At 42.0% G+C, this 26,987-nt stretch overlaps 1 long non-coding RNA gene across 4 annotated transcripts in view; it reads left to right on the top strand.

Moving 5' to 3' along the window:
* LOC130366966 (uncharacterized) overlaps positions 1-26,987 on the top strand; it is a 77,928-nt gene that overhangs the window by 10,324 nt on the left and 40,617 nt on the right. For 2 of the 4 annotated variants that reach the window (XR_008892016.1, XR_008892017.1), the window contains exon 1: positions 3,084-3,269. The exons of the other annotated variants lie outside the window; for them this stretch is intronic. This is a non-coding gene — a long non-coding RNA (uncharacterized LOC130366966). Of the gene's footprint in view, positions 1-3,083; positions 3,270-26,987 lie in introns of those variants that run through there. 4 annotated transcript variants of the gene reach the window in all.

Below are 26,987 nucleotides of genomic sequence, written 5' to 3'. Positions count from 1 at the left end.
TCTAATACCTCCTAATACTTTTTAGTAGTTTTACCCAATGTAACTTTACATCAAACTTCCATTTCTCTGACCAAGCCTCCAGGCTCCCCAGATTGCTCTGTAGTGTGATACTATCCTCCTCTGTGGTGATTGCCTTACAGAGATTAGTATTATCTGCATATAAGCTATCATATTAGTTAGGGAAGTACTCATGTTAGCTATGTAGATAGCTATAATACGTAGGTGGTAAGCAGCTGCCATAGTAGCTAGAAAGGGAGTAAGTAGCCCTGCATATTATCTAGATAGGTCATAGGTAGTATCCAGGAAAAAACTTTTCTTTATATATCAACTTGCTTCAGAAAGTTAAACAGATTTGTAAATTATCAATGCAGTAAAGAATAGAATAACATCGGCACTCACCGGTCTTCTCTTAAAAAAGGCTTCTTTATTGATACATACTCACAACATGAAATGCAGTAAGGGAGAGGGACCCGTGCAGGGGGGGTACGTAGTAGGCGACAGATTCTGTTTCACTCGTTATACGAGCTTCATCCGGCCATTGGCCGGATGAAGCTCGTATAACAAGTGAAACAGAATCTGTCGCCTACTACGTACCCCCCCCTGCACGGGTCCCTCTCCCTTACTGCATTTCATGTTGTGAGTATGTATCAATAAAGAAGCCTTTTTTAAGAGAAGACCGGTGAGTGCCGATGTTATTCTATTCTTTACTGCATTGAAGATTTATACCTTGCTGAAACGTCAGAGCGCCACCATACCTCTATCGGTTTATCCAAGTCACACGCCCGCCGTACAATCCAGCCTAGCCAATAGGAGCAGTGCCGAATATCACATCTTCTCTTTGCTCTGAGATTTGTAAATTACTTCTATAAAAAAAAATCTTAATCCTTTCGGTACTTATGGGCTGCTGAAGTTGAGTTGTTCTTTTCTGTTCAAGTGCTCTCTGATGACAAGTGTCTTGGGAACCGTGAAGTTTAGAAGCAAATCCCCATAGCAAACCTCTTCTACTCTGTGCAGTTCCCGGGACAAGCAGAGTTGTCAGCAGAGAGCACTGTTGCCAGACAGAAAACAACAACTCAACTTCAGTAGCTGATAATTATTGAAAGGATTAAGATTTTTAAATAGAAGTAATTTACAAATCTGTTTAACTTTCTGGAGCCATTTGATGTATATAAAAATTATTTTTTTCCTGGAATACCCCTTTAAATAAGAAAGAAGTCTTCCACAATAGCTAGGTAGGTAGTAGTTAGCCCATCATTACTATTTGTGTAGTGGTCCACTTAATGTAATCCTCTTTGTGACAAAAATGTGGAAGAAAAAAAAAACTCCCCTATTCCACGCCCCCACACTTCTAGTCTGGTGTAGGTGGCACTATAATATCACGTTACTGCACTGCCTGCTCAAGGATGCACAGCTCCTGAGTGGTGCTTTTGGCCATGTAGGACACATGCTTGTGTGCACCAGACAGGGGCGCTGCAGCATTGGATGCAGGACAGGTAATTTTGTAAAAAATTTACATGCCTGCCTTTTTTCTTTAATCTTCTAATGCAATAGGTGAATTTAATGTGAGAGCAAAAATTCTGATTTCCTTTTTCCCCTGTAGTTTATGTGTACCGAGATTCAATAAAATGTTATCCTGACATTGTTTGTGTAGTTAGAAAGAATACTATAAGGACAAATTATGTTGTGCTGGAAGTCCTGAAAACAAAGTTATGCTGCAGATTTCAATGTAAACTAAATGACTGAACACGGCTTCAAATCTGCAACATCAAATATGTGCGGGATACTGTACATGTGAATACACCCTCAAGGTGTATTCCAGTGCACAATTGTGTTTCAAAGTGGTGCATGGTCAAATGCAAGCATACTCATCTGTTTTGCTTCAGCTTGATGCTTATAAAAGCATATATTGCTACTTAAAGTGACTTATAAAAAACGCTTGGCATGATGTAGAGACCTGTCAGTAAACCCCTTAAAGGGGTACTCCGGTGGAAAACAATTTTTTCAAACCAACTGGTGCCAGAAAGTTAAACTGATTTGTAAATTACTTCTATTAAAAATTCTTAATCCTTTCAGTATTTATTAGCTGCTGTATACCCCACAGGAAGTTCATTTCTGTGGTGTCCCTGTACAGGACCTGTACTGTACCATCCTTAAGTCCCCTCAGGAAGAGTCCCTTAGGTCCATTGGGCTCTCCTGCAGGGCTCCCCCCTTGTTGCCTGATATAAATACAATATATATTCATTGTATATCTATTGTTTTTATGTATAAAGTTGTACAGTTTGTATAAAATGTATAGAACCTTCCTTGGTCATGTGACCTACTGTCATATGATATACCCAGAGTTCCATGGGGACAGGAAACCCAGGAATTAGGAAACAATGAGCTTTAGTCCAGCCCCCTAGTATATAAGGGACTGTAGTCTCTCAGTTAGCTCTCTTAGTTCCTGCTCTTGTTCCTGCTTCTCATCCTGTACACTAAAGCAACATCAATTCCTGCACAATTGCATCTAGGCCAAAGCCTAAAGAAATGCAGTCACTTCTAAAACGTGTATTACAATTCTCTCTACAAATCCAGTGACTACTACTCAGCTAAGGAATATACTAATAGCACAGTGGCCTGCCTAAATATCTCAATAACTACAAGTTCAAGCAACCCTGCGAGGTATCCTGTGTCCCGGTTGCCTCTGAAGGAACTGCACAATTGTAAAGACTGTTCCCTAAACATTTCAAGTAAAAGTTCCAGTTTATTCAGAATCCCTGCTGTGGACATTACTTTGTTACAAACCATTTTTGGGTTGGCTGACGGCGCTTACCATACCGGAATAACCACATTGTGGTGTCACGAACACTAAGGGGTGAACAACATCTTTCTCCCAAGGTTAATACCACCAGACCCTGCTACATACTGCAACACCCCAGTCACCAATCTCTTTTTGAATTTCTTTTCTGTCTGACCACAGTGCTCTCTGTTGACACCTCTGTCCATGTCAGGAACAGCCCGGAGGCTGAGAGGTTTGCTCTGGGGATTTGCTCCTACTCTGGACAGTTGCTGATACAGACAGAGGTCCAACTGACAAATGGCAGCACAGTCAGTATAATTTGAAAACACCTTCCCTTGCTTTGACCGCTCACTCGAGTCCGGGCAGTGAGCGGAGGAGGGAGTTCTGCGGTGGCTGTAGGATGTAGCGTGTACAGTGCGGGTGCAGCGTGTACAGTGCGGCGGAGGTGCGAGGCGACTGCGGCATCTGCATCAGTGACCGGCATTCGTTGGTGAGTCAGGGTGAGCCGTAGGGCAGGCAGGGATAGTTAGTGGATTCTGCAGCAGCACTGCTCTGTGAGTCTGGGTGACCCATCAGTACATTGTGCTGCTGCAGCCTGCCCCTGTATCTTATTTTTTTTTAGGTGCAGGTTTTTTCCCCCCAGTTTTTTGTGCTTTTTTTTTTTTCCGGAGAGGGTGTTTGCAGTCTGTGCCATAAGTCGCTGTTCTTCACTGTGTGGCTGGACCGTTCCCCTTGTGTTTTTTCGGGAAGCGTTTGCATTTTGTACTGTGCAAAATCACTACACTACACTACACCTACACTTCCCACAAATAAAGTATGTAAAAGCACTTCATTTTCACACACACACTTACAACCCCTGTCCCCGTCCTAACCCCCCCCCCCCCCAAAAAAAATAAAAAAATAAAATAAATGTAAAATAGCCAGTAGGGTTTTTTTTCGGCAGAGGAGGCATACGCCAAGAGGGGAAGAGGAAGATCCCACCTTCTGCCTTACTTCCTTATCATTGTAGAAGGCGGCGGCAATTCAGGCCCCCCAAACTAGTAGCCCTGCCCCCCAAACTAGTAGCCCTGCCCCCTGTACAATGTTCCCTGTCCACCGTACAAGTTTCCCTGTCCCCCCCTAGAGATGAACCCGTCTGGACCCCAGTTAGGGACGATTATGCGCCATTGGATTCCTGGATTTGCTGGCCGCAGAGGAATCCAAATTGACACCACAGACCTCACTGAAATGTACTTTTGTTTACGTTTTTTTCAGTGAGGACTTTGTCAATTTGATGGTGGCCAAACAGTTTGTGACCCAGCACTCTGATTCTTTTTTGATTAAGCTCTATAGATAGGCTCCCATAAATGCAGCCGAGATGAGGACATTTTGGGGCTTCATACTGCATATGGGCTTAGTCAAAAAGCCGACCATTAGGCAATACTGGAGTGGGGATGTTCTGTATAAAACCCCACTCAACAGTATGGCCATGCCACGGGCACGCTTTGAGGCCCCCGTATTGTACCAGGGCAACATTTTCCAGGAGAGGTCCCTCACACTAAAAAAAAAGGACTGTCCTAGAAAAGATGCAAAGTCTGTCTTAAAAAAAAGGGATAAGAAAGGACACCATTTTCCAGTGTGATACCTGTCCTGAAAAAACAGGCCTCTGCAGCAAAGAATGCTCCAAAGCGTATCATACCTCTATGGAGTATTAAATGTATTATTTACCCCATTTTTTATCTTTCCCCAAATTAACTGTGCTTTGTACAGGAGCCATGCAGCATTGTACAATGCTTTTGTTCTTTTGCAATGTGTTTGGACCATGGCTATGTACAGCGCTTTTCCGATGCATTGGCAACACAGTGACATTCCAGTCCCTGGTTGTAATAATCCCCCAAAAGTCCCAAGAACGTTGATCCAGGGATATATTCTGATTGCCATATTTGGAATCAGGAAGGATTTTTCCCCCTGGTATGGGGCAAATTGGCATCCGCCTCGTAAAGTTATTTTTTTTGCCTTCCTCTGGATCAACACAGTAGGGCAGTGTTTCCCAATCAAGCTGCCTCCAGCTGTTGGAAAACTACAACTCCCTGCATGCTGGAAGTCACAGTTTTGCAACAGCTGGAGGCACCCAGGTTGGGAAACACTGTAATAGGGGGAGATTTACTAACTGCAGTGTTTTGGTACACCGCATGTAAGTAAAGTTCTGCAACTGTCAGCCGCTCCTATGCAAATCACTAATTTAGGCCTCAAATGGGCAGGGAGCTTTCTCACTCCTGAGCCCTCTCACATTTTCCTGGCAACAGTTTAGGGCCACATATGGGGTATTTCTGTCCTCGGGAGAAATTGCTTTACAATTTGGGGGAGGGGGGGCTTTTTCCCCTTTTACCCCTTCTGAAAATGAAAACTTTTTTTTACACTTAACATGCTAGTGGAGCCCCAATTTTTTTCAATTTCCCAAGGGGTAAAAGGGAAAAAGACCCCCAAAATTTGTAACATAACTTTTCCAGAGTATGGAAATACCCCATATGTGGATGTAAAGTGCTTTGCGGTTGCATGGCAGGGGTCAGGAGTAAGGGAGCACCATTTACATTTGAGGCCTAAATTGGTTATTTGTACTACAATGGCTGTTGCAGAGGTTCAGATGTAGAAGCTAAAACAAAATAACCGACAAGTGACCCATTTTGAAAAATGCACCCCTCATGGAATGTAACAAGGGGTGCAGTGAGCATTAGGACCCTACAAGTGTCTGTCAGATTTTTTGAACAATGAGCCGTGAAAATAAAAAATTTCATTTTTTACACTAACCTGTTGGTGTAGCCATACACTTTTCATTTTCACAAGGGATAAATGGGGAAAAAGACCCCCAAAATTTGTAACACAACTTTTCTCGAGTATGGAAATAACCCATATGCAGACTAAAGTGATGTGTGGGCACTCTGCAGAGCTCATTAGGGAGTGAGCGCCATCAGCCTTTTTGGAGAGTGGATATGGCAGGAATGGAGGTTGGGAGCATGGTGTTTACAAAGCCCCATTGTGCCAGGACAGTGGAAACTCCCACATGTAACCACATTTTGGAAACTACACCCCTCAAGGAATGTAAGAATGGGTACAGTGAGCATTTAGATGCCAAAGGTGATTCCAAGATTTTTGGAACAGTAGGCTCTGAAAATAAAAATATATTTTTCTGAGAGCTGTTCAAAACATCTTGGAATTACTGTTGGGGTGTAAATGATCACTGCACCCCTTGTTACATTCATTGAGGGCTGTAGTTTCCAAAATAGTGTCACATGTGTGAGTATGTGTGTGTGTGTGTGTGTGTGTGTGTGTGTGTGTGTGGGGGGTTCTACTGTTCTGGCACCATGGGGGCTTTGTAAATGCACATGGCCCCCAACTTCAATTTCAACCAAATTCTCTCTCCAAGAGCCCAATTGCACTCCTTCTCTTTCTGAGCCATGTCGTGTGCCCACAGAGCACTTTAGTCCACATATGGGGTATTCCTCCTATTACCCCTTGTAAAAATGAAAAATTTGGGGGAAAACCTGCATTTTAGTGGAAAACTTTTTGTTTTCATTTACGCATCCCACTTTAACAAAAAGTTGTCAAACACCTGTTGGGTGTTAAGGCTCACTGTACCCCTTTTACATTCCTTAAGGGGTGTAGTTTCAAAAATAGTGCGCCATGTGTGATTTTTGCTGTTCTGGCACCATAGGGGCTTCCTAAATGCGACATGACCCCCAAAAACCATTTCAACAAAATTCAGTCTCCGAAATCCCATTGTCGCTCCTTCCCTTCTAAGCCATTTAGTGCACCCACAGAGCACTTTACATCCACATATCAGGTATTTCATTACTCTTGGGGGGCTTTTTCTCCTTTTACCCCTTGTGAAAATAAAAAAATAACATGCAAGTGTAAAAAATGAAGATTTTGAATTCTTATCTTCACTTTGCTGCTATTCCTGTGAAACACCTAAAGGGTTAACAAACTTTCTGAATGTAATTTTGAATACTTCTTAGGGGTGCAGTTTTCATAATGGGGTCCATTATGGGGTATTTCGAATGTAAAGACCCTCAAATTCACTTCAAAACTGAACTGGTCCCTAAAAAATTCAGATTTTGAAATTTTTGTGAAAAATGTTAAATATCTGCTAAACTTTGAAGCCATCTAATGTATTCAAAAAGTTAAAACATGTCAACTTTATGATGCAGACACAAAGTATGTACGTATAAATGTACGTCTTGGTGCGCATAGTACCAATGTCCATAAGTGGATAACATTGATCGATTACTAGAACGAGCAGGGAGAGAAGTACTGATGACCAAGACAATTTCATAGACTTCTGTTGTAATTTAGTTTTGCCTAATGCACTATTTTTGCTGCTGCTTGCAGAAATTTTCATGATCAGATTCAAATATATTGTCACTAGAGATGAGCGAACTTTCTAAAAGTATCCAGTTTGTGGCGAACAAGGGGGTGGTGGGGTGGGGGTGGGGGGGTAGATGGGGGGTAGAGGCAGGGCCGGTGCAAGGATTTCTGCCAACACAAGCGAAGCTCCATTTTGGTGCCCCCCCCCCCCCCCCAAGTCGACCCCCAAACTCCACCACCGCCCACCAGTACATATAATGTAGTAGATGTGACCTGCAGTCCTATGTAACACCACAGATAACAGTGATAACCCTCCGAGTATAGATAATGTAGTAGATGTGACCTGCAGTCCTATGTAACACCACAGATAACACAGTGATAACTCTGAGTACAGACAATGTATAGATGTGACCTGCAGTCCTATGTAACACCACAGATAACACAGTGATAACTTGGTAACAACCCCAGCGTCTCCCCCCCCCCTTATCAATCATAAATATACAACCCCTCCCCCTCCTCAGACTTCTCACCCTCGGCTCCCAACCTTCCGATAGCTTCCCCCCCTGCACCCCATCTTTGTATTTATGTTGTCCCCAGCCTCCCCTCCGCACCTCATCCTTAGTCTTCTTGCAGCTCCGTTGCTCCTGAGGCCCGGCCGGCCCATGCTCAGCAGCATTGCTAGGGACCCAGTTTCACCTTGTGGAGATGCAGGGGGAGTGACGCATTGCTTCCCCTTACCCCTAAAATAGGAATGTACTGACACCAAAGTGCAATGTTCTGCACCCATATATGAGCGTGCAGAGCACTGAACCATAGTATAAGTACATTCCTATATTAGAGGTAAGGGGGTGCAATGCTCTACCCCCTACCCCTCCAACAGAGAAGTCCCACTGGGTTATGGGCTCTTACTAAATAAATCTCCAATCCCATTCAGGAGGGGAAACCCCCCCTTTTCCGGGGAACAATGCCCTAACTCATAACCCAATTAAAATTTTACTTTTATTGTGGTTTATTAAAATAACATGGAAAACGTGAAAATCAAATGTACATAAAAAGGTACAGACACTAGGGTGCAATGCTCTGCACAATCATATAAGGGGGGTGCAGAGCATTGTACCCTGGTGTCAGTACATTCCTATATTAGGGGTAAGGGGGTGCAGAGCATTGCTCTCCCTTACCCCTAATGTACTAGGGTGCAATGCTCCCTCATAAAAAGGTGCAGAGCATTTACCCTAGTGTCTGTACATTCCGATATTTGGGGGTAAGGGAGTGCAATACCCCTCGTATGTGAATGTTCAGACACTAGGGTGTAATGTAATACACCCCTTACCTCTAACATAAGCATGTACAGACAATAGGGTGCAATGCTCTGCACCCTTATAAATACGGGTGCAGAGCATTGCACCCTGGTGTTTGTACATTTTTATATAAGGGGTAGGGGGTGCAGAGCAGGTGTTGCCAGCAGAGTAATGGAGGAGGCACAGGCAGCCAGGCACTGGGCCACATGCTGTGCTGAACATGGTCATGGACTGCATGACTGCATCTGACCTGAAGTAAGGGGCTTGAGCCACGGAGAACACGGACTCCAGCTGCTGAGGATCACAAGAAGTAACGCTCTGATGCGCCCCCGGTGAATCTCCTCTTCTTGCACTTGGAGGTCCCGGCGCTCCTCTCTGGTCGTAGTGAGCAGCCGGGGGCGGGGCCAGGCAGGGACATTACAGACGTGCCGTGCGCGGCACGTGACCAGCCCGAGCAGCAATTGAAAATGCTAAAGAGGCTGCAGGGGCTGGTCGCATACAGGGGCGGCGGTACAGGGAGGGCTCGCCCAGCTGCAGGTGCTCGCAGCTTAGCATGCACACGGCTCTCCCCATCGCGGCCTCCTCCAATTGGACCCATCAAAGCCCGCACTGCTTCCTGCATTTCCGCGGTGGCCATCTTTAACGCAAGGCAAAAGGGGCAGCTGCTTTGGGCCCCCAGGAATGACAGGGCCCAGGGAAGCTTCCCCCTTTTGCCCCATGTTAAAGATGGCCCTGAGCTGTTCTTCTGCCGTGGGTCAAACACAGCCCAGCGGGCGGCGGGGCGCAACACAGCTTTAAAAAAAAAAAAAAAAAAAAGTCCTTCATTTTTCTGCCCTCTGGTCCGTACGCCCTTAAGCGACCACTTGGTCTGCCTTATGGAAGCGCCGGGCCTGGGTAGAGGGGTGTGGTGGGTTTGGTGGGGCTAATGGGTGGTTGCCTATCTACTTACCAACCTCCTTCCTCTGGTTCAAGCCTCTTCTTCTGTAGCCCAGCCTCTAATGATGACATCCCTGTAGCTTAACTTCAACTCCCATCATTCAATCAAAGGCTGTCTGGGAATGATGGGTGCTGTAGTTTAGCAACAGCTGGAGTCTTCCTGTTTGGGAAAACACTGCTTTATGGGTGTACTCCCCAGGAAAAGCGCATAATGCTCATCTTAGCAAAGGGTTGAAGTATGAGATGTACCCACAGATGTCTAGCTGCGTGCACAGCTCAGCCTCTATATTTCCAGGTTCACACGAGCCGAACCTGGCAATGTTCTAAAGTTTGGAAAGCCGGAATCCCACAGAAGTTTCGGATGGAATCCAGGGGGCTCAGCTCACTCACCTCTGTAAGTGCTGCAGAACAAAAGTATAAATGGGGGACAGGGTGACTTTCAGAAATTCTATTTACTGTGCTACATGCCCTCTTCCTGTCCTCCAGGTAATGACGCCCTGTCCACTGAGATGTCACATAACCATAGCAGTCATTGTCAGACTGCACTGTGAATGGTGTGGCTACATGGAATACTTAAAATATAACAAACAGCCTACTTGGACAATTTGTAAGTGATAATAGAAAGGGGACTATTGAAACATAATCATTTTTATTGCAACAAACTACAAACAATCCTTGTTGTTTATACTTAGACTTCGGTGCAAATGCATTAGTATGATAGGTTCTGTGGAAATAATTCAATGGAATTCCTAATATTAATGTTTTGCTATGTATGACTTTTTATAGTATATTATATTGGCACTAAATATAAAAGGACAGTGTTAGTAATCGCCATTAAATTGCTTCTTTCATTTCATGCTTATTGCTTCCATATTTATCTTTCCACTGTTCCACATTTTACCAGACAAGAACATATTTCTGGTAACAGCTAAAATACAGTGAAAAATTGAACCACACTGACTAGATTTTGCTATACAAAACATGGTGAAAAAAAAAGAGTGAGAAAGTTTCAATATCAAGGTATCAGGTATATTAACCCTTAATAATCATCACCATGAAATATGCCTTAAAGTGCCTCTGCCTATGACCCGCAACTTGACCAATGGGCTTTAGTCAAGCCCCCACTATATTGCAATTCACTCTCTTGGAGCACAGCAACTAAGCACAGCAAACACCAGAGATCTTAGTGCAAGTGATCAGCATCTGAAAGAGCCCAAAAGCTACATTCATTCCAGTAAGTCTCAAGTCTATGTCTGCTGTCAATGAAACTACTCAAGTCCTGCATATAGGCAGGAAAAAAGGAGAAATTGGGACAGTCAGAATGAGAAAATTAAGAAAGGGGAATCAGGATTGTGTCTAATAAAATTACATTTATTGTGAATAGTAAATTATATAAAAGTGAGATCCCAAGCAGGCCCCTTGCTTAGGACACCTCACAATACAAGTAATTAATAAATAGTATTTATATACATTGAAAACTAGCGATGCAAAAGATGAAATTAATGAAATAGTGGGGACATATGTAAACTGTGCTATAATAAGCGCAATGCAATAGTCCAATTTATACCGGTGACTTATTGCCGGGGTGATATGAGTCACAGTTCATTAAACAGTTAGTTGGCGCAAGCAGCGATAATAGATTAAATCCAGTATGGGGCTGCTGTATACTTCGTGGCTACCCAAATGGTACAACTAATGGAGCAGTTTCCCTGGAACCCTACATATGTGCTAGCCACTTTAGACATTAGCTCCTTATACACAGTGATCAGACATGATCTAGGTCTAACCGCAGTGAAACACCACCTTTTAAAAGCGAAGATTTTACCAGAACAGATATCCTTTATTTTAGATGCCATTAAATATATTTTAACACACAATTATTTTTACTATGAGGGAGAATACTTCCTGCAAATAAATGGCACAGCCATGGATACCTGGTTCGCACAGAGTTATGCAAATGTATTTGTGTCCTATTGGGAACATTTTAATATTACTCCAAAATTAGGTGCGGGCCTGGTATTCTGGCAACGTTATATAGACTATTGGGAGATTTATCAAAACCTGTCCAGAGGAAAAGTTGCTGAGTTGCCCATAGCAACCAATCAGATCGCTTCTTTCATTTTTAAAAAGGCCTCTGAAGAATGATAATAAGCGATTTGATTGGTTGCTATGGGCAACTCCGCAACTTGTCCTCAGGTTTTGATAAATCTCCCCCTATATTTTTTTAATCTGGGATGGATCTATAGAGGACCTTAACTCTTTTATTGGTAATCTAAATATTAATACCAGGAATACAAACTTTAGCCCGCACATCAGCGGTATATGTGTCGAGTTTCTCGACCTTTTAGTCACCTCTACCCCAACAAAATTATTATGTAGCACTTTTAAAAAACCAACGGCAAGAAACAGCTTCATACTATTCTCAAGCTGCCACTTGCCCAGATGGCTCCTCAATATCCCTAATAGCCAGTATAGGAGACTAAAAAGAAATTGTACAAACGATGAACGATACCAGACAGAGGCTCAGAATCTCACAAAAAAATTCCAAGTAAAAAGTTACCCAAATAAAATATTAACAACCTCCAAAGATAAAGTTGATAAATTAGAGAGAAAAGATTTTTTTCAACACCAAACCCGACCATTAACTACTGATAATAGTTCCCATCTCATCTTCCCATTCAATCAAGATTATAAAAAAACTCAGACAGATTTGTTCAAATAACTGGCACCTATAAGAGCAAGACAAAGTCATAGGCTCATCCCTACCCAATACTCCACCGATAGTATTCACAAAAGCACCTAACCTAAGTATTCAAGTAGCCCCCACTATACGCACCAAACGAGAAAGTAAATCAGACACATGGTTGTCGACAAGAGGGTTTCACCGGTGCGGCATTTGCTCATGCTGTAAAACCACCAAATTCCCGAAAAAAATTGAGAAAGTAACATCAACCGCAAACAATTTTCAATGGGAAATTAAACAGCTTTTAACATGTAATTCCAAGGGCGTTATCTACATCATAACATGTAGCTGCCACAAACAGTATATTGGGAGAACCAAACGCAACCTAAAGACCAGAATCGCAGAGCATATGTACAATATTTAAAAAAAGCAACGGCAAACACCCCTTATCAGCGCATTTTCATACACACCATAACTCGAATCCATCAGGCCTTACCTTTGCAGCCATTCAAATGGTTAAAAAGAATTGGAGAGGTGGCAACTATATCGTGCAGATGTCCAGGGCAGAGGCAAGGAAAATTTATGAATTTGGGAACCTTGAAGTGCCTAAATGCAGATCTGGAATTATTTGGTTTTCTATGAATATTTATTTAGTTTTTTTATAGTTTTTTACATTTTTTACATTCTGAACCAAACTGTATTAGTCTTATTTTTAAGCATTTTATCCATATTTTATAGCCGAAAACTTATCTACACACATTCTTAAATACAAATACATCAAAATCATTCTCTCTTATCCAATTTTAGTTGTATCATTGAAACCATAATTTGCCTCCTCTAAATGTCCATTTGCATTTTGATACAATGTAATTTCACCTACACACTACCCCCAACACATAAATCAGGCTCTAGCCTAATCCATAGACATGATTTACATATAATTTTAGTAAGTTCCTTTAAAAAAAATTTTGTCCCATTTTAACAATAATATGTCCTTTATAGCATACAATAATAGAAACACTGTAAATGTATGCTCCAATTAGCCACAATTCAACACAATCTATATTCGAAGAAATTCCTTCTCTTACACCACAAAAGTTTCTACATATCCCATCGTCCACATTAGGTCAGGAAAGAAGCGTATGCCGTATTTTACACAGCTCAATTGCATACATCTTATGCAATATCACGAATTTCGGGCTTATTCAGACGTAACATACATGCCCATACTATCTCTATCTATCTTTATCTGCCTTTTTTTCCAAATTTTTTCTTTCTGTCTCATCTATTTTCCATATTTTCCCTTTTTCCCTTGGTGTCTAACAAGCATGCTAGCCTTAATTAACCTATTAACCTCCCGGTACAATCCAAAACCGGAGTTTGCAACCTACCTGCATGACTTGCCAAAAACTGGCTATATAAGACTGCTATTTTATACCATGAGCGTTCAGTCTTTCCCTTCTCACCATTGAAAAAGGGGACAAGGCTCCCCGAAACGCGTCTGATCCGAGACTGCATGCATGCACAAAGATTGGGACCCATCACTACAGATATTGACAAATATCTCAACCTTATACAGTGGTCCCTCAACATAAGATGGTAATTCGTTCCAAACGACCCATCGTTTGTCGAATCCATCGTATGTTGAGGGATCCGTGCAATGTAAAGTATAGGCATCTGTACTCACCTGTCCCCGTCGCTCCGGACCAGGTCCTCACCGCTCCTGCTGCTGTTCCAGGGGCTCCAGATGCTGTCCCGCTGCTCCGGTGTCTTCTTCGCGATCCTCCGGTGTCTTGCGCATCTTCTTCAGGGTCCGGGCCTTGCTTTCCGGTGACGTTATTACGCTGCTGCGCCGGCGCGGCGTGCGTAGTGACGTAATAACGACGCCGGAAAGCAAGGCCCGGACCCTGGAGAAGATGCGCAAGACACCGGAGGATCGCGAAGTGGACCCTGAGCAGCGGGGATAGGTAAGTGAACCTGCTGGGGCACATTACACTGCTATCCGACAGCAGCTTAAGCATTTTGCGCTGTCGGATAGCAGTTAATGCGATGGCCCCGACATATAAAAGCATCGTATGTCGATGCTGACATCGACATACGATGGCCTCTGAGAGGCCATCGTATGTCGATTTTATCATATGTCGGGGCCATCGTAGGTCGGGGGGTTACTGTACCGGTAAGAAGCTTCCAGCACAGGACCTCCATCCCCCTCTCACACCTTTCCCCATACCGTCGAGGTAGAGAGGGAGAATCTCTGAGGACCGTTTACGCTGCCATATACTGGATTTACATCACCAACTCGGTACCAACAGACCTGGTAAGAGGCACATAGTGCCGGACTTCCTATTCTCCCTTACCATTTGTCCTTGTGCTGCCGGGCTGCGCATTCAACCAGTCTTGCGCAGACAAGGATCCAGTGGGCTCCCATTCAGGAGTCTCCAGCGCTACCAAGCGCAGCCACGAAGTATACAACAGCCCCATACTGGATTTAATCTATTACTGCTGCTTGCGCCAACTAACTGTTTAATGAACTGTGACTCATATCACATCAGCGATAAGTCCCCAGTATAAATTGGACTATCGCATTGCGCTTATTATAGCGCAGTGTACAGATATCCCCACTATTTCATTAATTTTATCTTGTGCATTGCTACTTTTTAATGTAGATAAATACTACATGGTGGGCCATTTATATGGATACACCTTAATAAAATGGGAATGGTTGGTGATATTAACTTCCTGTTTGGGGCACATTAGTATATGTGAGGGGGGAAACTTTTCAAGATGGGTGGTGACCATGGCAGCCATTTTGAAGTCAGCCATTTTGAATCCAACTTTTGTTTTTTCAATAGGAAGAGGGTCATGTGACACATTATTAGGATTTATTATTCTTATTGGGAATTTCACAAGAAAAACAATGATGTGCTTGGTTTTAACGTAACTTTATTCTTTCCTGAGTCATTTACAAGTTTCTGACCACTTATAAAATGTGTTCAATGTGCTGCCCATTGTGTTGGATTGTCAATGCAACCCTCTTCTCCCACTCTTCACACACTGATAGCAACACCACAGGAGAAATGCTAGCACAGGCTTCCAGTATCCGTAGTTTCAGGTGCTGCAGAATGGGCAAAACAAAAATTGGAACAGGACCCTCAGTTTATGCAGAAGATTTTGTTCAGTGATGAGGCCAACTTTTATGTGAATGGTGAAGTTAACAAACAAAACCACCAATATTGGTCTGACACTAACCCACATTGGATAGATCACTCCAAGACTGTTGGAACACAAAAATTGATGGTATGGTGTGGTATATGGGGTACAAAGATAGTGGGACCATTCTTCATAAATGGAAACCTCAAGGCCACTGGATATGCGAAATTGCTACATGATGATGTGTTTCCCTCTTTATGCAGTGAAGCTGGCACGTTCCCTGAGTTTTTCCAGCAAGATGGTGCACCACCACATTATGGGTGTCAGGTCCGAGCATTCCTAGAGGAACAGTTTCCTGGAAAATGGATTGGTCGTTGTGGGCCAGTTGAATGGCCCCTTAGGCCACCCTATCTGACCCCCTTATACTTTTATCTTTGGGGTCATCTGAAGCCAATTGTCTATGCTGTGAAGATACGAGATGTGCAGCACCTGAAACTAGGGATACTAGAAGCCTGTGCTAGCATTTCTCCTGCGGTGTTGCTATCAGTGTGTGAAGAGTGGGAGCAGAGGGTTGCATTGACAATCCAACACAATGGGCAGCACATTGAACACATTTTATAAGTGGTCAGTAACTTGTAAATAACTCATGAAAGAATAAAGTTACGTTAAAACCAAGCACATAATTGTTTTTCTTGTAAAATTCCCAATAAGTTTGATGTATCACATGACCCTCTTCCTATTGAAAAAACAAAAGTTGGATTCAAAATGGCCGACTTCAAAATGGCCGCCATGGTCATCACCCATCTTGAAAAGTTTCCCCCCTCACATATACTAATGTGCCACACACAGGAAGATAATATCACCAACCATTCCCATTTTATTAAGGTGTTTCCATATAAATGGCCCACACTGTATTTATTAATTACTTCTATTGTGAGGTGTCCTAAGCAAGGACCCTGCTTGGGATCTCACTTTTATATCATTTACTATTCACAATAAATGTAATTTTATTAGACACAATCCTGATTTCCCTTTCTTCATTTTCTCATTCTAACTGTCCCAATTTTCTCCTTCTTTCCCTCCTATAGCCTAGTAGGACTGTTTCATTTATATTTTATAGTGTTATACTTGGCACATTGGGTATGTGCAACACAGTATCCTCGGCTTAGGCCCCTTCCGTTTTATGTAGAGCTCCCACACCTATGTATTTTGTAAGTCCTGCATATAGTCGAGTCAAGTCCAATCTTGAGTCAAGTTAATTGGTCCAGCAAGCTGCAAGGTCCTTCTGGGTCCTGACCCCCTCTCTGGGAAATCTGGCCTTAGCTGTGCTGATAATTCCATCTGTCTTATACTCAGTAAAGCCTCAGTTTGACCATAACTGGTTGTGGACTCTCATTTCACTACTAGCCACTGGGATAGCGGAGAAAACCGGGCGTGTGGTATTCCGGAACTCTAAAACCACACTGGCGTCATGAACTCTAGGGGTTAACAACATCTTGCCCCCGGGGTTAATACCATCTGATCCCACCACTCACACCACTACACCTGAGGTATACACCCGTGGGACACCACATTATACTGTTTGCTGAGCCCCAGTATCTAATCCCCCCATTTGTTATACTGTTTGCTGAGCCCCTCTATCTAATCCCCATGTGTGATCGGAGCTGTGAATTTTATCCCTGCATGTTTGATACTGTTTGCTGAGCTGTGTATCTAATCCCCCTATGTCTGATACTGGTTGCTGAGCCCCTGTATCTAATCCTAAAATGTGTGACACTGCCTCTATATAATACTGTTACACTGTCTGCTAAACTAGTGTTTGTAAGGGTACGTTCACACTGAGTAATACTCGCTGAATCTCTGCTCGTGGAATTCAGCCTGGCCGCCGAAATTCTTTGGTGGTAGGACCACGCGGGACTGTGCCGTCACCATTGACGGCTATGCAGAGCTTGCGGATACGAGAACCAGGCTTCAAGGGGGAATTTATTTGCCAAGATGCGATGCATTTCACTCCGCCTGCGCACCGAAACGCGTTGCATCTTGGTAAATAAAGTAGTTTCCTTCAAGCTACTGTGCCAGTTTTATGTCTGGACCCGGTCAGCGCCACAAAATTCCTGTCACACTTGAAGCCTGTTTCTCGTATCCTAAGACTCATCAGGAAGACTGCAAACGGGTTGTCCACACTATATTTCACTACGTGCTTTCCATTGTTGTGTATGTTGGTACACAACCGGAATCGGTAAGAGAACATCTTGTCCCTTGTCCGAGACTTCCTCACCCTGCATGTGTGATACTCCACATGGAGCACCTGTGTTTCTAATTTCAGATGCAGAGCTTGCGGAATTCCGCTCAAAGAATGAACGTTCATTCTTTGCACGGAACAATTTCAGCAGCAGAATTGTCCACCGCTGAAATTGCTCAGTATGAATGTTAAAGTTCACCACACATAATCCTGCTAGCGGGAATTACGTAGTGAGAACGCACCCTAACACCCCAGTAGTAAGGAGAATACATGAGGAGGAGGAGGAGGTTTGGTACAGTGTGTCACCCCAATAGTAAGAAGATTACATGAGGAGGAGGTTTTTTACAGTGTGACACCCCAGTAGTAAGGAGATTACATGAGGAGGAGGTTTGCTACAGTGTGTCACCCCAGTAGTAACGTAATTACACGAGAAGGAGGTTTGTTACAGCGTGTCGCCCCAGTAGTAAGGTTGGGTGTTTCAAACGGTGGAGCCAATGGGTTGGCTCAAGGGGGTGGCAAAATTAGCTTTTGCCTAGGGTGGCAAAAGTCCTTGCACCAGCCCTATGTAGGCTTAACACTTGTGCTTGTGGCTTAAAACATTAGTCCTTACCTATGCGTTGAATAAACCTTTATCAAGCAGTGTGCCATAACCGTCAATGAGGGCACGCTTGTGAAGAACAAAATCCAAGACAAAATAGGATAACAGACAATTTATTGAACAAAGTTACAAAACCAAATAATTATGTGAGCCAGCCTGAACTTCAGAACTAGAGGTTTTCATTGACACTTACACTAGATTGTACCCTTTGCTGTGACACTACCAGTACCATGCAACAGGATGCCACGTACGCCATGCTCGGATGGACCTGCCTCTTGCCACAATCACCAGCGAAAATACCAGTAATGCTAGTGAGCAGCTGGCTCCATTTATGCTGACAAGCTGTCAGACTTCACTGACCGCTGATACATACCTAGAGCTCGCTCAGCCGCATCGATAATAACTAGGAAATTAAAGAGGCCTCGGCAGACTCGTGAGTAACCTATTGCCGGAACCCTAACCCAGTACTTACCTCTCCTGACCGACACTGAACCATGAGCCAACGCACACTCCACACCACCAGGACGTATGAGCTAATAGCAGTGTTTCTGTCACCAGAGAACACAAGGAACACCACATGCACCCTAAGGTGCAGTGCTGAAGGCATTAAATTGGCCCACGCCCCTCCCACAAAAACAGCCCTGCGGGCTTAACATTTGATGTTTCTACACCCTGTTCCAAATTATTATGCAAATGATATTTAAGTGTCAGAAAGATTAACCCCTTAAAGGGGTACTCCGGTGGAAAACTTATTTTTTAAATGAACTGGTGCCAGAAAGTTAAACAGATTTGTAAATTACTTATATAAAAAAATCTTAATTCTTTCAGTACTTTTTAGCATCTGTTTGCTACAGAGGAAAATCTTTATTTTTTGAAATTCTTTTTTGTGTTGTCCACAGTGCTCTCTGCTGACATCTGATGCCCGTATCAGGAACTGTCCAGAGCAAGAGGAAATCCCCATAGCAAACCTATGCTGCTCTGGACAGTTCCTGACACGGACAAAGGTGTCAGCAGAGAGTACTGTGGTCAACACGAAAAAGAAATTCAAAGAATAAAGAATTTCCTCTGTAGCATACATCTGCTAAAAAGTACTAAAAGTATTAAGATTTTTTAAAAGAAGTAATTTACAAATCTGTTTAATTTTCTGGCACCAGTTCATTTAAAAAAAAAAAGTTTTTCACTGGAGTACCCCTTTAATTTTTTCCTCATCATAAAATCATAACGCTTGCAATTTTGCACCTAAAATTCCATATGATGGCTTATTTTTTGCGCCACTAATTCTACTTTGCAGTGACATTAGTCATTTTACCAAAATATCCATGTCGAGGCGGAAAAAAAATTAATTGTGTGACTAAATTGAAGAAAAAATGCAATTTTGTAAATTTTGGGGGCTTCCGTTTCTACGCAGTGCATTTTTCGGTTACAATGACATCTTATCTTTATTCTGTAGGTCCATACGGTTAAAATGATGCCCTACTTATATGGGTTTTATTTTTTATTACTTTAAAAAAAAATCATAACTACATGCAGGAAAATGTATATGTTTAAAATTGTCATCTTCCTATAACTTTTTAATTTTTCCGCCTAAGGGAATTTTTTGTACCGTGATCTGAAGTTTTTATTGTTACCATTTTTATATTGATCGGACTTTTTGATCGCTTTTTATTCATTTTTTCATTATATAAAAAGTGACCAAAAATACACTATTTTGGACTTTGGAATTTTTTGGGCGCGTACGCCATTGACCGTGTGGTTTAATTAATGAAATATTTTTATAGTTCGGACATTTCCGCACGAGGCGAGACCACATGTTTATTTTTATTTACACAGTTTTTTTTTTAAATGGAAAAAGGGGAAGGGGTTAAATGATCTTTATTAACTTTTTTTGCACACTTTTTTTTTGCAGTGTTATAGCTCCCCCTAGTGGCTATTACACTGCACATACCGATCTCATACACAGATCATTGTCGTGCATTGACACGGCAAAGATAAGTGTTATCTGCGGTCGATTGCTCAAGCCTAGATTTCAGGCTTGGAGCAATCAATCCCCAATTGGATGCGTTGGAGGCAGGTAAGGAGACCTCCGCTCACATTCTAGCTGATCGGGACATCGCGATTTCACCACGATGGTCCCGATCAGCCCGACTGAGCTGCCGGGAAGCTTTTACTTTAATTTTAGATGCGGCGATCAACTTTGAACGCCACATCTAAAGGGTTAATAGCACACGGCACAACGATTGGTGCTGCACGCTATTAGCCCAGGGTCCTTACGAGGTTAAATATTTTGGTTTTCAGTTTAACTCAAGGATTGCATTGTGTCTCAGGGCTCTTTTGATCACTGAAAACAATCTCAGACACCTGTGAAAATTAGATTGCCAGATGAGCCCAATTTAAGGAAAAACTACTAATGTGGGTGTTCCACATTATTAAAGGGGTATTCCAGGAAAAAACTGGCTCCAGAAAGTTAAACAGATTTGTAAATTACTTCTATTAAAAAATCTTAATCCTTCCAATAATTATAAGCTGCTGAAGTTGAGTTGTTCTTTTCTGTCTGGAAACAGTGCTCTCTGCTGACATCACTGCTTGTCTCGGGAACTGCACCAAGTAGAAGAGGTTTGCTATGGGGATTTGCTTTTACTCTGGACAGTTCCCGAGATAGGTGTCATCAGAGAGCACTTAGACAGAAAAGAACAACTCAACTTCAGCAGGTCATAAGTACTGAAAGGATTAATATTTTTTAAATAGAAGTAATTTACAAATCTGCTTAACTTTCTGGAACCAGTTGATGTATAAAAAAGTGTTTTCCTGGATAACCCCTTTAAGCAGAGCACCATTTTCAAGCAATATGGGGAAGAAAAGGATCCCCCTGCTGCCAAAAAGAGTGAAAATAATTCAATGTCTCGGACGAGGTATGAAAACTTTAGATATTTAACGACAACTTAGGCGTGATCAGTGCACTATTAAGATATTTGTGGCTGATTTAGAGCACAGATGGGTTTGTGCAGATAAAGGCAAATTGAGGAAGATTTCTGCCAGATCCATGCATGGGATCAAGAGAGCAGGTGCTAAAATACCATTACATAGCAGCAAACAGATATTTGAAGCTGTTGGTGCCTTTGGAGTCCCACGGACATCAAGGTGTAGAGTCCAACAGAGTCTTGCAACTGTGCATAAACCTTCTATTTGGCCCCCACTAACCAATGCTCACAAACAGAAACCACTGCATAGGGCAGAAAAATACATGAAGACTCATTTTCAAAAAGTCCTGTTCATTGATGTGTGCCGTGCAACCCTGGATGGCCCAGATGGATGGTGTAGAGGATGGTTGGTGGACGGCAACCCTGTCCCAACAAGGCTGCGACATCAGCAAGGCAGTGGTGGAGTCATGTTTTGGGCCAGAATCATGGAAAGAGAGCTGGTAGGCCCCTTTAGGGTCCCTGGAGGTGTAAAGATGACCTCTGCAAAGTATGTGGAGTTTCTGACTGAACACTTTCTTCCTTGGTTCAGAAGGAAGAAATATGCTTTCCGTAATAAAATCATCTTCATGCATGACAATGCAACATCTCATGCTGCAAAGAATACTTCTGCATCAATGGCTGGTATGGGGTTAAAAGGAGAGAAAGTCCTGGTGTGGACTCCATCCTCCCCTGACCTCAATCCTATTGAGAACCTTTGGAGCATCCTCAAGCAAAAGATCTATGAGGATCGGAGGCAGTTTACATCCAAACAGCAGCTCTGGGAGACTATTTTGAAATCTTGCAAACAAATTCAAGCAGAAACTGTCCCAAAACTCACAAGTTCAATGGATGCAAGACTTGTGAAGCTGTTATCAAATAAGGGGTCCTATGTTAAAATGAGGTTAAAGGGGTTATCCAGCATAAGGTGATTTTAGTATGTACCTGGCAGACAGTAATTGACATGCTTAGGAAGGATCTGTGGTTGTCTTGTGCTAAATGGCTATGCTGTGAGATTACCAGAACACTGTGACTAGCTTTCTGTGAACTTTTATTTCCTGTTTTCAGTTTTCTTGTTTGCCTACAAATCCCATGATACCATTTTCCTCCTTCCCACACATCAGCCACCCCACCCATTGAAACATAAATGAGCTGCAGACCTGTTGTTTTCAATCAGGGTGCCTCCAGCTGTTGCATTACTTAGAGATTGCTCTCTCCACCCATTGAAGCAGACAGGCTCCCTGTCATCAGCTGACTAGTGAGTCAGGTCTCGACAGCATTGCAAGCTGGGAAAAATCCGAGACAGCAGTCATTTTGTATGCTGTTAAAAATAAATATTGGGATGAAAATCACATAAGAATTGTGAGAAAACAGTCACACACAGGTACAGACACTATATTATGAACTACACTAACTTTACATCCCCTGTAGCATAGTCAAATAAAAAAACACAACAAATGACAATTTTCAGTTCTTTACAACCTATAAAGTGTTTTAAAACTTACTGTGCGTAATAATTTGGAACAGTGCATTGTAAGTTTTATATGTTTAAAAAAAATTCTGTTATCATTTGGATGTTCAATAAAATCTAGAATTGTTCACTGCTCCCAATGAGTCAACTTCCCTTGTACAATATATATTACCAGCCTTTTGCTTAGCTGGAGATTATTATCAGAAAACAAAAGCAGTATAAGAGATAGCTGGTTTACATATCAATAACTATTAAGTAATTAATACACTGCCAAACAATAATAAATAGAAATGTATACAATCCATTGGTGTACAGTGCATTTGGAAAGTATTTAGACCCTTTTCCGAACTTTTGCAGCGATTACAGCACTCTGGATCAGGTTTTCATTAAATGGGTTTTCCAGGAATCTTTTTTATTTGACTATGCTACAGGGGCTGTAAAGTTAGTGTAGTTCATAATATAGTGTCTGTACCTCTGTTTGATGGTTTTCTCACAATTCTTCTGTGATTTTCCCCCCAATATTTATTTTTAACAGCATACAAAATGACTGTTGTCTCAGATTTTTCCCAGCTTGCAATGCGGCCGAGACCTGACTCACTAGTCAGCTGATGACAAGGAGCCTGTCTGCTTCAATGGGTGGAGCGATCAATTAATGCAACAGCTGTAGGCACCCTGATTGAAAACCCCAGGTCTTTTGAATGGATGCAACTCATTTATGTTTCAATGGATGGGGTGGCTGATGTGTGGGAGGGAGGAAAATGGAATTGTGGGATTTGGAGTAAAAAAAATAAAAAAAAAGTCAAACAGGAAATACCAGCTCACAAAAAGCTAGCCACAGTGTTATGGTAATCTCATGACACAGCCATTTAGCCCCAAGACCAGATCCTTCCTAAGCATGTCCATTACTGTCTGCCAGGTACGTACTAAAATCACCTTATGGTGGATAACCCCTTTAAGAATATCTCTTTACAGCTTTCCCTTAGCTCTGATCACTGTCAATGAGGTGTTGTTCACACATTGTGATTGTTATTAGCAAAAAAAAATAAAAAAAAATATATTTTTCATAGACAACATAGAAAGATTTGCAGCTTTTTCTTTGTTTTGAACATGTTCCCATATTTGTCTAAAATACTGACCAAAATTTTAGCCCAAATACTATGTGTGAACCCAGTCAAAAAGTCATTGGGCAAAACTACAACAATGCCTGAGCTTGACGCTGTGGCTTAAAAAATGCAGCTTGTTCTTCAACCACCTTAAACTGTACATTTAACTAAAGCGCCGTGAGAAACGGAACTCATAAATTTCCATTACTACCTGCCACTATAAAATCCCTGAATGGACCTTTAAACACGCGGTCTACTGTATCTGCAGGCAGCGTGTCACAAAGCTAAGAGGAGCTAAGCAGATTGATATACCTGTAGTGTAACATCATTTTCTTCATCTCATTCCCTGCACATTTCTGGGTTATGAGTCTGGTGAGCAGCTTCCGTCACCCTAATATAAAGGGGTTGTCTCACCATGACCTATTATAGATTGAAGCCAGATTGGTATTAAACTAATTGTCATGGTCCTAGCGTCAGAACCCCCACCCCTTCCATTAGCTTCTATTGCTGAGTGAAGCTGCAGTCACTGCAGGGGAAGGTAATACTTCATCGCAGCCTTTAAGTCAGTACATTTCAAGCTGTGTGCTAAATGTTTCCTTAGTACGAAACAGGCCATGATACCGCAATGGGCAGCTTGCAGAGTGAGGGTTAAGCCCCGGTAAATCTGAACGCTTTTGCTTTGGGGGAACTGCAGTGTTAACAAGCAGGGAAAGAAAGGGGGAAACTAATGTCAATTGTTTTATTTTTTGTTTTAAAAAACAGTGTCAATGTCAAGGTTGGGTGTGGTTTGGCAGCACTGTTCCATTGAAGTGAATGGAGCAAAGTTGTAATACTACACACAACCTGGGGACAGACGTGGAGCTGTTTTTGAAAGAAACAAGCTGTGTTTTTCTATTTCTGGATAACCCCCTTAAGGACCAAGGACGTACAAATACACCCTGGTCCCATTACCGTGGTTTGAAGCACGCTTCATACCTGGTGGGTCCTGGTTGCTATCGACAGCCAGGACCCACAGTTAATACTGGATATCACCGATCAGACTGATGCCCGACATTAACCCTTTAGACACCGCAATCAAAGTTGATAATGACATCTAAATGCGGGAGTTAACAGTGCAGATAGCTCAACGGAGCTTATTGGGACATCCGTAGTGAAATCGCGGGTCCCAATAAGCTGAGTAAAAAGTGTAAAAAAAAAAACTAACAAAAAAAAAAAACTGTTAATAAAAGGGATTTAACCCCTTAAAATCATGTAATAAAAAATAAACATAATCATATGTGGTATAGCCGCATGCATTAATGTCCGCCACTGTTGATGGCGTACACATAAAAAAAAAAATAAAAGTCCAAAATTGGAGATTTTTGGTCACTTCTAGAGATGAGCGAACTTACAGTAAATTCGATTCGTCACGAACTTCTCGGCTCGGCAGTTGATGACTTTTCCTGCATAAATTAGTTCAGCATTCAGGTGCTCCCGTGGGCTGGAAAAGGTGGATACAGTCCTAGGAGAGAAGTTCGTGACGAAGCGAATTTACTGTAAGTTTGCTCATCTCTAGTCACTTCATATACCATAAAAAATTTATAAAAGCAATCAAAAAGTCCCATCAAAGAAAAATTGGTTCCAATAAAAACTACAGACCACAGAAAATAAACAAGCCCTCATATAGCCCTGTATGCGGAAAAATATAAAAGTTATAGGGGTCAGAAGAGGACAATTTTAAGCATACCAATTTTTGTGCATGAAGTTTATAATTTTTTTTAAAGTAGTAAAATAAAATAAAACCTACATAAATTGGGTTTCCTTGTAACCTTATGGACCTACAGAATAAAGATATGGTGTCATTTATACTGAAAAGTGCACTGTGTAGAAACCGAAGCCCCCAAAAGTTACAAAATGACATTATTTTTTTTTCAATTTAAAATATGTATTTTTTTTTTGTTTCATCTTAGTTTTTGTGATGAAATGATTGATGTCATTACAAAGTACCATTGGTGACGCAAAAAACAAGCTCTTATGGGGTCTGTAGGTGCAAAATGGAAAGCGTTATAATTTTTAGAAGGGGAGGAGGAAAAAAAACGAAAGTGCAAAAAACGAAAACTGGCCAGGTCTTTTAACCTCTTAAGGACCCAGGACATATGGGTACGTCATGGGTCCTGGTCCTGCGATATAACGCGGGGTCACACGGTGACCCCGCATCATATCGCGGCGGGCCCGGCATCATAGTGAAGCCGGGACCCGCCTCCAATAGCGCGCGGCACTGATCGCTGTGCCGCGCGCTATTAACCCTTTAGCCGCGCGCTCAAAGCTGAGCCGCGCGGCTAAAAACGAAAGTAAAAATGCCCGGCTAGCTCAGGGAGCTGTTCGGGATCGCTGCGGTATAATTGCGGCATCCCGAACAGCTGTAGCACAGGAGGAGGTCTTCTTACCTTCTCCTGTGCTGTCCGATCGCCGAATGTATGCTTCAAGCCTGAGATCCAGGCTTGAGCATTCAATCGCCGAAAACACTGATTGATCCATTCCTATGGAGATGGATCAATCAGTGTAAAAGATCAGTTAATGCAATGTTATAGCCCCCTATAGGAGCTATAATATTGCATAAGAAAAGTGTAAAAAAATCATTAACCCTTTCAATTATCCCTTCCCCTAATAAAAGTTTGAATCACCCGGCATTTCCAAGAATAAAAAAAACATTATGTAAATAATAATAAAAATAAACATATGTGGTATCGCCGCGTGCGGAAATGTCCGATTTATAAAAATATACTGCTTTTTAACCGCTCGTTCAATGGCGTACGCGCAAAAAAAATCCAAAGTCCAAAATAGCGCATTTTTGATCACTTTTTATATCACAAAAAAGTGAATAAAAAGTGATCAAAAAGTCTGATCAGAACAAAAATGGTACCGCTATAAACTTCAGATGACGGCGCAAAAAATGAGTCCTCAAAGCGCCCTGAAAACAGAAAAATAAAAAAGTTATAGGGGTCAAAAGATTACCATTTTAAACGTATACATTTTCCTGCATGTATTCATGATTTTTTTCTGAAGTGATACAAAATCAAACCTATACAAGTAGGGTATCATTTTAACCGTATGAACTTACAGAATAAAGATAAGGTATCATTTTTGCTGAAAAATGTACTGCGTAAAAACGGAAGCCCCCAAAACTTACAAAATAGTGTTTTTTCATCAATTTTGTCGCACATTGATTTTTTTCCTGTTTCACCGTAGATTTATGGGTAAAATGACTAATGTCATTACAAAGTAGAATTAGTGACGCAAAAAATAAGCCATCATATAGAATTTTAGGTGAAAATTTTTAAGAGTTATGATTTTTTAAAGTTAGGGAGGAAAAATTGAAAAGGAAAAAACGGAAAAAGCCCGGGTCCTTAAGGGGTTAAGGCCAAAATGGGCTTGGTCCTTAAGGGTTTA

Source organism: Hyla sarda, chromosome 4 (genome assembly GCF_029499605.1).
Source record: "Hyla sarda isolate aHylSar1 chromosome 4, aHylSar1.hap1, whole genome shotgun sequence".
Taxonomy (NCBI): Eukaryota; Metazoa; Chordata; class Amphibia; order Anura; family Hylidae; genus Hyla; species Hyla sarda.
Note: the sequence above shows the minus strand (reverse complement) of the source record. Positions and strands in the feature narration are given on the sequence as shown.